Here is a 12,119-nt window from a genome sequence, read left to right on the forward strand (position 1 = left end):
CGAACCCGGCTTGGCATAGGGTGGGTGCTCAATACTAATTTGTTGAGTAAATGAATCACCTCTCCCCGCAGTCACCTTCTTAGCCTTGACCAGGTGGAGCCTGAACTCTCATAAACGATGGAAAGTCTTACTAAAAATGGAACTTAACTGCTTCAGAGAGAATCGGTGGGGATCAAGTTACTGTTGGCCAGCGTCTCCAGACAGTCGGATAGAGGAGGAAAATGCCGGCAGCTCAGGTTTTCTTCATTGTCCTATACTTCCTCTGTGAATCAGAGGATAAACAATGCTCCTTTGCTTGTCCCAAGACCTAAGCACCAATGATGAAATAGTCCAGAAATGGCCAAACGAGAGCCTGAGAACAATAGACAGGCATCTAAGTGCTTTGTTTTCGACTCTTAAGCTGGAAGGAGAAGATCAAAAGAATTTCGCTGGTTGGACACTTGCTTATAACAATATCGGAATTATTATATATATATATATATATACACATATATATGTATATATATATATGGACTTCCCAGCTGGCACAGTAATAAAGAATCCTCCTGCCAATGCAGGAGACACAGGAGACTCAGGTTCGATCCCTGGGTGAGGAAGATCTCCTGGAGAAGGGAATGGCTTACCCACTCCAGTATTCTTGCCTGGAGAATTCCATGGACAGAGGAGCTTTGTGGGCTACAGTCCAGGGAGTCGCAAAGAGTCAGACACAACTAATGCTTTCACTAAAGCAACTAATGCTTTCACTTCTCTGTGCTATGCAGTAGGTGCTGGTTGTTTATTTTGTATATAGTAGTAAGAGCTGGACATGACTGAGTGACTCAGCACGGCACGGTGTGTATCTGTTCATGTCAAACTCCTAGTTTATCCTTCTCCCCGCTGCCATTTCCCCTTGCTAACCGGAAGTTTGTTTTCTCTGTCTGTGGGTCTGCTTCTGTGTGTAAATAAGTTCATTTGTATCATTGAGAATATGAAATTTTGGTGATGGGCAATAATTTCTGTTTCTTGCTAGTAATCTAGGGGAAAATCAGACTTTTTTCCCAAAGTATTTCTATTACATATATATATATATATATATTTTTTTTTTTTTAAGTAGAACACAACTAAATTTAAAGAAGGAAATTTAGCCTCCTAGAGGAAGAAGTACAGAAAACTCTAAGTAAATTTTATGTAAATCAGTTTGAACACTCCACACAACCATTATTGAAAACAAATGTAGGGTTTGGTTTTCTCTATAGTCATTTGAAAATGGTTGTCCAATTTAATTAGTTCCTAAGGTCATGCCAAAAAATGAATAAATAAGTAAAACAATTAACAATTATCAAATAGCTTGTGACTGCCAAATGTGTAAGCCATTTTCAGATACTGTTAGTCCCTCAGTTGTATCTAACGCTTTGTCTGGACTTGTGTCTGACTGTAGCCTGCCAAGGCTCCTCTGTCCATGGGATTCTCCAGGCAAGAATACTGGAGTGGGTAGCTATTACCTTCTCCAGGGGATCTTCCCGATTGATCAGACTTGAACCCAGGTCTCCTGCATTGCAGGCAGATTCTTTACCATCTAAGCCACCAGGGAACTGGGGAGAGGTTCAGGGCAGATACAAGGGTAATATCTGATGAGCTCTTTGCCTACAGGGTGATTATAGCCAAGTGGAGATAGAGCATAAACCACAAAAGGGGCTTTTTGGCCTTGTGGTCACATCATCAAATTTAGCCTTATCTGTATCCACTGTACAACTGATGTGTAGAGGGAGAGGGGGGAATAGATTGTTAATCACTAATTTCCAACTCTAAAACTTTATAAATTTAAATGCCACTCTGGCAACTCAACATTCAGAAAACTAAGATCATGGCATCTGGTCCCATCACTTCATGGCAAATAGATGGGGAAACAGTGAAAACAGTGACAGACTTTATTTTGGGGGGTTCCAAAGTCACTGCAGATGGTGATTGCAGCCATGAAATTAAAAGATGCTTGCTCTTTGGAAGAAAAGCTATGACCAACCTAGATAGCATATTAAAGAGCAAAGACATTACTTTGCCCACAAAGGTCTGTCTAGTCAAAGCTATGGTTTTTCCAGTAGTCATGTATGGATGTGAGAGTTGGACTATAAAGAAAGCTGAGTGCCAAAGAATTGATGCTTTTGAACTGTGGTGTTGGAGAAGACTCTTGAGAGTCCCTTGGACTGCAAGGAGATCCAACCAGTCAATCCTCAAGGAAATCAGTCCTGAATATTCATTGGAAGGACTGATGCTAAAGCTGAAACTCCAGTACTTAGCAACCTGATGCAAAGAACTGACTAATTTGAAAAGATCCTAATGCTGGGAAAGATTGAAGGCAGGAGGAGAAGGGGATGACAGAGGATGAGATGGTTGGATGGCATCACCAACTCAATGGACATGAGTTTGAGTAAACTCTGAGAGTTGGTAATGGACAGGGAGGCCTGGTGTGCTGCAGTCCATGGGGTCGCAAAGAGTCGGGCATGACTGAGTGACTGAACTGAACTGACACATTCAAGCCTTTGGAAGTTTTTGTGTGCGTACGTGTGATGGCAAGAAAAAGCTCACACTGTAAAAAATTAACTTCCTTTCTACTATAAGTATTTAAAAGCTCCAGGGACTTCCCTGGTGGTCCAGTGGTTAAGACTTCGCCTTGCAATACAGGGGGTGCGGGTTTGATCCCTGGTTGGGGAGCAAAGATCCCATGTGCCTCATGGCCAAAAAAACATAAAACAGAAATAATATCGTAACAAATTCAATAAAGACTTCAAATGGTCCGCATGAAAAAAAATAAGAGCTCCAATAGTACATTCAAAGCACTTATAGCGTACATAGCTTGGTGCTGGAGATGTATTGGAACAACACATGCAAGGAGTTTGTGGTCTAGTTTGTTTCCTATTTCTTAAGCCTTTGTCTTCTATATGTATTCAGTATTTAGTGGAGTTTTAAAAAAAAAAAAGCAGGTAAGAACAGATCCTGTGGTAGCTATATGGGACACATAAAATAAGCCTAGCTTTGTTGAAAAGCATTCTTATTTCCTATGCAATTGGCATGTGGTAATTATATTTGCTTTCTAATTCCTAATGAGCACTTCTTCAGTAATTGGCACCCTGTTCATGCTCCCCAGTACTAAGAATTACACTGGATAACCTCCACGGAAGTGGTGTGTGTATAATTTGATGAACTGGAAGGGTAAGGCATCCACTATAATTGAAATCAGTTTCCCTGTTGCATTTAATGTTGGTGTACTAAGAAGGGGAAGAGAAGTCATGTATAATTATGATTAAAAGCGAATTTCTCAGGCATTTCAAGGGCTCCTTCGTGCTGTGACCTAAGGAACAAATGGGTGAAGTCTTGCTATTTGTGTGGTAGACAGTCCAGAAGTCTCTGGGGGCCAGGGGTGGGGCACAGGAATCTACTGCATTGGTTCAATTAAGTTCTGCAGACTTAGTTGAACATCAACTATATGACATGCACTTTGCTAGGTTCACATTTAAAAAAAGAAAAAATTGGGAATTCCGTGGCAATTCAGTGATGAGGATTTTCACTTCTGGGCCCAGGTTTTATCCCTGGTTGGGGAGCTAAGATCCTGCAAGTCCTGTGACATAGCCCCCCACCCCCCAAAAAATTAATAAGATGCAGCTTCAGAAGTTTTTGAAGGGATTGGAGGAGAGATAAATTAGGAAGCTGAGATCAAGATATACACACTACTATGTATCAAATGGGCTTCCCTGGTGGCTCAGCAGTAAAGAATCTGCCTGCAATGCAGCAGACGCAGGAGACTCAGGTTTGATCCCTGGGTCCGGAAGATCCCCTGGGGAAGGGAATGGCAACCCACTCCAGTATTCTTTCCTGGAGAATCCCATGGACAGAGGAGCCTGGTGGGCTACAGTCCATAGGTTCACAAAGAGTCGGACACGACTGAAGTGACTTAGCACGCATATATCAAATAGGTAACCAGCAAGGACCTACTGTATAGCACAGGGAACTATGCTCAGTATGTTACAGTAACTTATGAGGGAAAAGAATCTGAAAAGAGGTACACCCACACACATATGTTGTATAACTGAATCACTGTGATGTACACTTGAAACTAACACAACAGCAAATCAACTATGCTTCAATTAAAAAATAAAAAATAAATAAAGCAACAACAGTAAAAAAAGAAGTTCTTTGTGATTCTTCAAAGAGTTTACTATTTACTTGGGAAGATAGGCCATAACAAAAGGTGACAATAGTTTGTGATACAGGCCATTCCAATTCTTTGATAGAACTTGTTTTCTGTTTTTAATTGTTTTTTGACTGTGCCAGGTGGCATATGGGATCTTAATTCCCCAACCAGGGATTGAACCTGTGCCCCATGCAGTGGAAGACTGGAGTCTTAACCATTGGACAGTCCAGGAATTCTTCATAGAGTTTTTTTTTTTTTTTTTTTTAATTGTATTGGTTTCTGCCGTACATTGACATGAATCAGCCATAGGTGTACATACGTCCCCTCCCTCTTGAAACTCTCTCCCATCTCCCACCCCATTCCACCCCTCAATAGAGTTTTAATTTTAGTGTAACTATACTTTCATTGTAGAAGAACTTTGCTATTATTGCTTATTAGGAAGCAAAGTGGGGATTCCTAGGTGGTGGTAGTAGGAAAAAACCCACCTGCTAATACAGAAGACATAAGAGACACAGATTCCATCCCTGGATTGGGAAGATTCCCTGGAGGAGAGCATGGCAACCCACTCCAGTATTCTTGCCTGGAGAATTACTTGAACAGATGAACCTGATGGGCTCCACAGGATTGCAGAGTCAGACACAACTGAAGTGACTTAGCATGCACGCAGAAAGCAGAGATAGATCAACAGAAAAAACTGTGGTGAGCACAGTGATGGCATATAAATAATAATCTTTACGGACATCTCTCCAAATCCTTTAATTCTTTCTAACACAATTCAAGTCACATACACAATTGTACTTGTGGGCAATTAGAGTTAAGAGATGCTAATGAATTTATCTGAAAGAAATAATGACACTCAGCAGAAGAGCCCAGTTCAAGATGGCAGGCTAAGTATTTGCCTCTACTACCTCCCTAAGCCCCATCAAATAATAATAATAAAAGATATCCTAAAAAGAATTGGTTTATAACATCTCTAACGAGATAGGTGTTATTAACAGACAAGAATTCTCATCTAATTTCTGAATGCCAAAAGCAGAGCACAGGAGAAATGGAAACCTTAAAGACTGGATATAAACGTCATAGACCTTGACAGCAATGGTGTAGAGGAAACAAATTTGAAGGAGTGGCGGGAGAGGAAGTGCAGAGGCTCTAACCTCTGCAAAGCATCAGCAAAATACTGGTACTTTCTGGTTAAAGTTCCAGCAGAAGACAGAATTTTCAGTACTTTATATGAGGTAATCAATTTAACCACTAAAATAACTAAACACAATGATAGAAAGAAAATCAGGAGGTAGAAGGGAGATGGGATGGAAAGAAAGCCCTAAATTCCTCAACTTTCTTATCAAGGATAGATAGATACTATCTGATGTTGAGAAATCAAGAAGTGATTGCAGTTGTTGGGATAACTACCAAAAGTAGTAAAACTAGATATGATTGCAAGTGTTTGCCTCTAAGGTATAGAGCTTCCCTGGTGGCTAAGACAGTGAAGAATCTGCCTGCAGTGCAGGAGACCCAGGTTCAATCCCTGGTTTGGGAAGATCTGCTAGAGAAGGGAATGGCTACTCACTCCAATATTCTTGCCTGGAGAATTCCATGGACATAGGAGCCTGGTGGGCTCTCCATCCATGGGGCTGCAAAGAGTCAGGCAAGACCGAACACAGTAACTTATGGTGTGTCCAAAAGAGGAACAATGGACAAAGACAGTTTTACTTTACATGTCTTACTTTCTGGACTGTTGGATTTTTCAAGCAAGTGTATTGAACATTTTTATAATGAATGAATAAGAAGATAGATACTTGCACAAAGAAATATTCTGAGTTCAAAAATAAACAAGAATGAGATATTCTATATATTAGGTAGAAAAAGAAACTATACACAGAACAATGCCTAAAATATAATCCTGTCATGTTTCTTAAAAATTTTTGTTGATATATTAAATCTATGTTTATAAATGCAAAGAAAAGGCTTTGCCAATGGTTTCCCATCAAATAATGGAGTGGGATTGATGAGAACAGATGAAAGGAGAATCATTTTTGCCTCTTAATGTAGTTCTGAATTATTTGAAATGGTTCCAAGGAGCTTCTATAACTCTTGAAAGCTTATAAAAATAATTTATTAAAATGAATACATTCAGGATTTTCTGTGGAACACTAGAGTGGCTGCTATTTATCACAGAAATGTGAGAGATGCATTCAGATATCTATTTTTAAATAATAGGCAGGAGGACTTAGGTTTTCTGCTGTAATCAGTAAATACCACAATTCTACACTGCACTGAACTTTTTGCTCCCCATTTCCACCTCCTTCTGTTCTCTCATTGTTCCACAAAAAAACAAAACAAAGAAACAAACAAAAGTAAAACACCATCAAATAATCTCTCCCTGTTTCCTCAATGCTCATGTTTCCCCTTTGCTCAGTGACATATATTCTAGCAGGACAGCAGAGACAAAACTGAATGGCTTCATTTTTATGAACCAATCGTTGGTTTACACAAACTCAATGCTTTTAGTGGAAAAATGTTGAAGAACTATGTTTATTTATACAAAAAAGCAAAATGAATACATTAACTAGGAAAATGGCAAAAATACATTAAAATCTGCACACAGGTGTGTCCATTCATCCATTTAACAATTGTAGACTGAATTCCCACCATGGGCTATGCATTGTACTAATCACAGGTGAAAGGAAACAGATCATACTATCTCTTGGCTTCAAGGAATCCGTAGTCACGTGGCTCAAAGGACAGTTGAGTTCAGTTGCTCAGTCGTGTCTGACTCTTTGTGACCCCATGAACCGCAGCATGCCAGGCCTCCCTGTCCAGCACCAACTCCCGGAGTCCACCCAAACCCATGTCCATTTTGTCGGTGATGCCATCCAGCCATCTCATCCTCTGTCATCCCCTGCTCCTCCTGCCCTCAATCTTTCCCAGCATCAGGGTCTTTTCCAATGAGTCAGCTCTTTGCATCAGGTGACCAAAGTATTGGAGTTTCAGCTTCAACATCAGTCCTGCCAATGAACACCCAGGACTGATCTCCTTTAGGATGGACTGGCTGGATCTCCTTGCAGTCCAAGGGACTCTCAAGAGTCTTCTCCAACACCACAGTTCAAAAGCATCAATTCTTTGGCACTCAGCTTTCTTTATAGTCCAACTCTCACATCCATACATGACTACTGGAAAAACCATAACCTTGACTAGACAGACCTTTGTTGGCAAAGTAATGTCTCTGCTTTCTAATATGCTGTCTAGGTTGGTCATAACTTTCCTTCCAAGGATCTTTTAATTTCATGGCTGCAATCACCATCTGCAGTGATTTTGGAGCCCAGAAAAATAAAGTCAGCCACTGTTTCCACTGTTTCCCCATCTATTTGCCATGAGGTGATGGGACCAGGTGCCATGATCTTAGTTTTCTGAATGTTGAGTTTTAAGCCAACTTTTTACTCTCCTCTTTCACTTTCATCAAGAGGCTCTTTAGTTCTTCTTCACTTTCTGTCATCTTCATGTCTGAGGTTATTGATATTTCTCCCGGCAATCTTGATTCCACTTGTGCTTCCTCCAGCCCAGCATTTCTCATGATGTACTCTGCATATAAGTTAAATAAGCAGGGTGACAATATACAGCCTTGACGTACTCCTTTTCCTATTTGGAACCAATCTGCTGTTCCATGTCCAGTTCTAACTGTTGCTTCCTGACCTGCATATAAGTTTCTCAAGAGGCAGGTCAGGTGGTCTGGTATTCCCATCTCTTTAAGAATTTTCCACAGTTTATTGTGATCCACACAGTCAAAGACTTTGGCATAGTCAATAAAGCAGAAATAGAGTTCTGGAACTCTCTTGCTTTATCGATGATCCAGCAGATGTTGGCGATTTGGTCTCTGGTTCCTCTGCCTTTTCTAAAACCAGCCTGAACATCTGGAAGTTCATGGTTCACGTATTGGTGAAGCCTGGCTTGGAGAATTTTGAGTATTACTTTACTAGCGTGTGAGATGAGTGCAATTGTGCAGTAGTTTGAGCATTCTTTGGCATTGCCTTTCTTTGCGATTGGAATGAAAACTGACCTCTACCAGTCCTGTGGCCACTGCTGAGTTTTCCAAATTTGCTGGCATATTGAGTGCAGCACTTTCACAGCATCATCTGTCAGGATTTGAAATAGCTCAACTGGAATTCCATCATCTGTAATAACTTAGTTCGTAGTGATGCTTCCTAAAGCCCACTTGACTTCACATTCCAGGATGTCTGGCCCTAGGTGAGTGATCACACCATCGTGATTATCTGGTTCACGAATATCTTTTTTGTACAGTTCTTCTGTGTATTCTTGCCACCTCTTCTTAATATCTTTTGCTTCTGTTAGGTCTCTACCATTTCTGTCCTTTATTGAGCCCATCTTTGCATAAAATGTTCCCTTGGTATCTCTAATTTTCTTGAAGAGTTCTCTAGTATTTCCCATTCTATTGTTTTCCTCTATTTCTTTGCATTGATCGCTGAGGAATGCTTTCTCTCTCCTTGCTATTCTTTGGAACTCTGACCAAGGTAGCAATTCAAATGGGTATATCTTTCCTTTTCCTCTTTGCTTTTCACTTCCCTTCTTTTCACAGCTATTTGTAAGGCCTCCTCAGACAGCCATTTTGCTTTTTTGCATTTCTTTTTCTTGGGGATGGTCTTGATTCCTGACTCCTGTACAATGTCACGAACCTCTGTCCATAGTTCATCAGGCACTCTGTCTATCAGATCTAGTCCCTTAAATCTATTTCTCACTTCCACTATATAGTCATAAAGGATTTGATTTAGGTCATACCTGAATGGTCTAGTGGTTTTCTCCACTTTCTTCAATTTCAGTCTGAATTTGGCAATAAGGAGTTCAAGATCTGAGCCACAGTCAGCTCCCGGTCTTGTTTTTGCTGACTGTATAGAGCTTCTCCATCTTTGGCTGCAAAGAATATAATCAATCTGATTTCAGTGTCGACCATCTGGTGATGTCCATGTGTAGAGTCTTCTCTTGTGTTGTTGGAAGAGGCTTTGCTGGAGCAGCCGTGAAGAGATACCCTACATCCAAGGTAAGAGAAAACCAAGTACGATGGTAGACACTGAGAGAGGACATCAGAGGGCAGACAGACTGATACCACAATCACAGACAGCTAGCCAATCTGACCACATGGATCACATCCTTGTCTAACTCAATGAAACTAAGCCATGCCGTGTGGGGCCACCCAAGACGGTAGGGCCATGGTGGAGAGTCTGACAGAATGTGGTCCACTGGAGAAGGGAATGGCAAACCACTTCAGTATTCTTGCCTTGAGAACCCCAGGAACAGTATGAAAAGGCAAAAAGATAGGACACTGAAAGACGAACTCCCCAGGTCAGTAGGTGCCCATTATGCTACTGGAGATAGGTGGAGAAATAACTCCAGAAAGAATGAAGGGATGGAGCCAAAGCAAAAACAATACCCAGTTGTGGATGGGACTGGTGATAGAAGCAAGGTTCGATGCTGTAAAGAGCAATATTGCATAGGAACCTGGAATATTAGGTCCATGAATCAAGGCAAATTGGAAGTGGTCAAACAGGAGATGACAAGAGTGAACATCGACATTCTAGGAATCAGCGAACTAAGATGGACTGGAATGGGTGAATTTGACTCAGATGACGATTATATCTACTACTGTGGGCAAGAATCTCTTAGAAGAAATGGAGTAGCCATCATAGTCAACAGAAGAGTTTGAAATGCAGTACTTGGATACAATCTCAAAAATGACAGAATGATCTCTGTTCGTGTCCAAGGCAAACCATTCAATATCACACTAATCCAAGTCTATGCCCCAGCCAGTAACACTGAAGAAGCTGAGGTTGAACAGTTCTGTGAAGACCTACAAGACCTTCTAGAACTAACACCCTCCAAAAGATGTCCTTTTCATTATAGGGGACTGGAATGCAAAAGTTGAAAGTCAAGAAACACCTGGAGTAACAGGCAAATTTGGCCTTGGAGCACAGAATGAAGCAGGGCAAAGGCTAATAGAGTTCTGTCAGGAGAACGCACTGGTCATAGCTCAAAGGACAACAAATACACAATTACAATACATGGCGATAAGTGCTTTGATTTATATAGGCAGAATGCTTAAGAAAAGTTTATCTACCCTAATTTGTTGATTACGCCAAAGCCTTTGACTGCGTGGATCACAACAAACTGTGGAAAATTTTTCAAGAGATGGGAATTCCAGACCACCTTACCTGCATCCTGAGAAATCTGTATGCAGGTCAAGAAGCAACAGTTAGAACCAGACATTGGAACAACAGACTGGTTCCAAATTAGGAAAGGAGTACGTCAAGGCTGTATATTGTCACCTTGCTTTTTAACTTATATTCAGAGTGAAAGTAAAGTCTCTCAGTCATGTCCAACTCTTTGCAACTCCATGGACTGAGCCTATCAGGCTCTTCCATCCATGGAATTTTCCAGGCAAGAGTACTGGAGTGGGTTGCCATTTCCTTCTCCAGGGAATCTTCCTGAACCAGAGATCGAACCCAGGTCTCCTGCATTGCAGCCAGATACTTTACCATCTGAGCCACCTGGGAAGCCCATATGCAGAATATATCATGTGAAATGCCGGCTGGATGAAGCACAAATTGGAATCAAGATTGCTGGGAGAAATATCTATAACCTTAGATACCCAGATGATACCACCCTTATGGCACAAAGTGAAACAGCACTAAAGAGCCTTTTGATGAAAGTGAAAGAAAGTGAAAAAGCTGGCTTAAAACAATATTCAGAAAACTAAGATCATGGCATCTGCTCCTATCACTTCATGGCAAATAGATGGGGAAACAATAGAAACAGTGAGAGACTTTATTTTCTTGGGCTCCAAAATCACTGCAGATGGTGACTGCAGCCATGAAATTAAAACAGGCTTACTCCTTGGAAGGAAAGTTATGACCAACCTTGACATCATATTAAAAAGCAGAGGCATTACTTTGCCAACAAAGGTCCCTTTAGTTAAAGCTATGGTTTTTCCAGTAGTCATGTATGGATGTGAGTGTTGGACTATAAAGAAAGCTGAGCACCAAAGAATTGATGCTTTTGAACTGTGGTGTTAGAGAAGACTCTTGAGAGTCCTTTGGTCTGCAAGGAGATCCAACCAGTCAATCCTCAAGGAAATCAGTCCAGAATGTTCATTGGAAGTACTGATGCTGAAGCTGAGACTTCAGTAGTTTTGCCACCTGATGTGGAGAACTGACTCATTGGAAAAGACCCTGGTGCTGGAAAAGGTTGAAGACAGGAGGAAAAGGGGATGACAGAGGATGAGATTGTTGGATGGCATCACCAACTCGATGGACATGAGTTTGAGCAAGCTCCAGGAACTGGTTATGGACAGGAAAGCCTGGCGTGCTACAGTCCATGGGGTCACAAAGAGCCAGACACGACTGAGCGACTGAACTGAACTGAGCTGAATGGTAGGTGGGGAGGGGGGTAGTGTTGGTAAGGCTTCCTGAAATGGTGACGTCCCAAGGGAACACAGCTGAGTCAGTGTCAAGCACACCTGGTGGTTGCACTTCTGTATGTATTTTATGCATCAGTGTTTGTATGAAGTGAAAGCGAGCAAGCCATGCCAACAGAGCCATATCATACCTCGCCGTGACTGACATTACAGCCTCCACCCTTGCTCTGTTTCAGGAGCTCCAGTGTCCCCCGCCCCAAATATTGTGTTACGTGAGGCTTGGGGGAGAGTCGAAAGGAGAGAAGATAAATTCTCAAGTTTCCAAGTAATCCAAACTCCCCGAGAAATCAGGGGGTACAGTGAGGTATGACCAGCATAACCTAAAAAACCAACAAATATTTGCCTAATGGTTAATCTTCCCTTTGAAGCTCCTGAAGCACTTTTGCAAATAAAGACTCTCCTCGCCATCTGGTGAGCCTGAGGCTAAGAAAGTCATTTCCCCAAGTCACACAGACAGGCATTTGGAGAAACAGA

The 12,119-nt window shown here is 41.4% G+C and overlaps 1 protein-coding gene across 1 annotated transcript in view; it reads left to right on the plus strand.

Annotated features, from left to right (window-relative positions):
* KCTD1 (potassium channel tetramerization domain containing 1) overlaps positions 1 to 12,119 on the plus strand; it is a 197,807-nt gene that overhangs the window by 64,915 nt on the left and 120,773 nt on the right. The window lies entirely within an intron of this gene.

The sequence above is a fragment of the Cervus elaphus genome, chromosome 27, assembly GCF_910594005.1.
Source record: "Cervus elaphus chromosome 27, mCerEla1.1, whole genome shotgun sequence".
Lineage (NCBI taxonomy): Eukaryota > Metazoa > Chordata > Mammalia > Artiodactyla > Cervidae > Cervus > Cervus elaphus.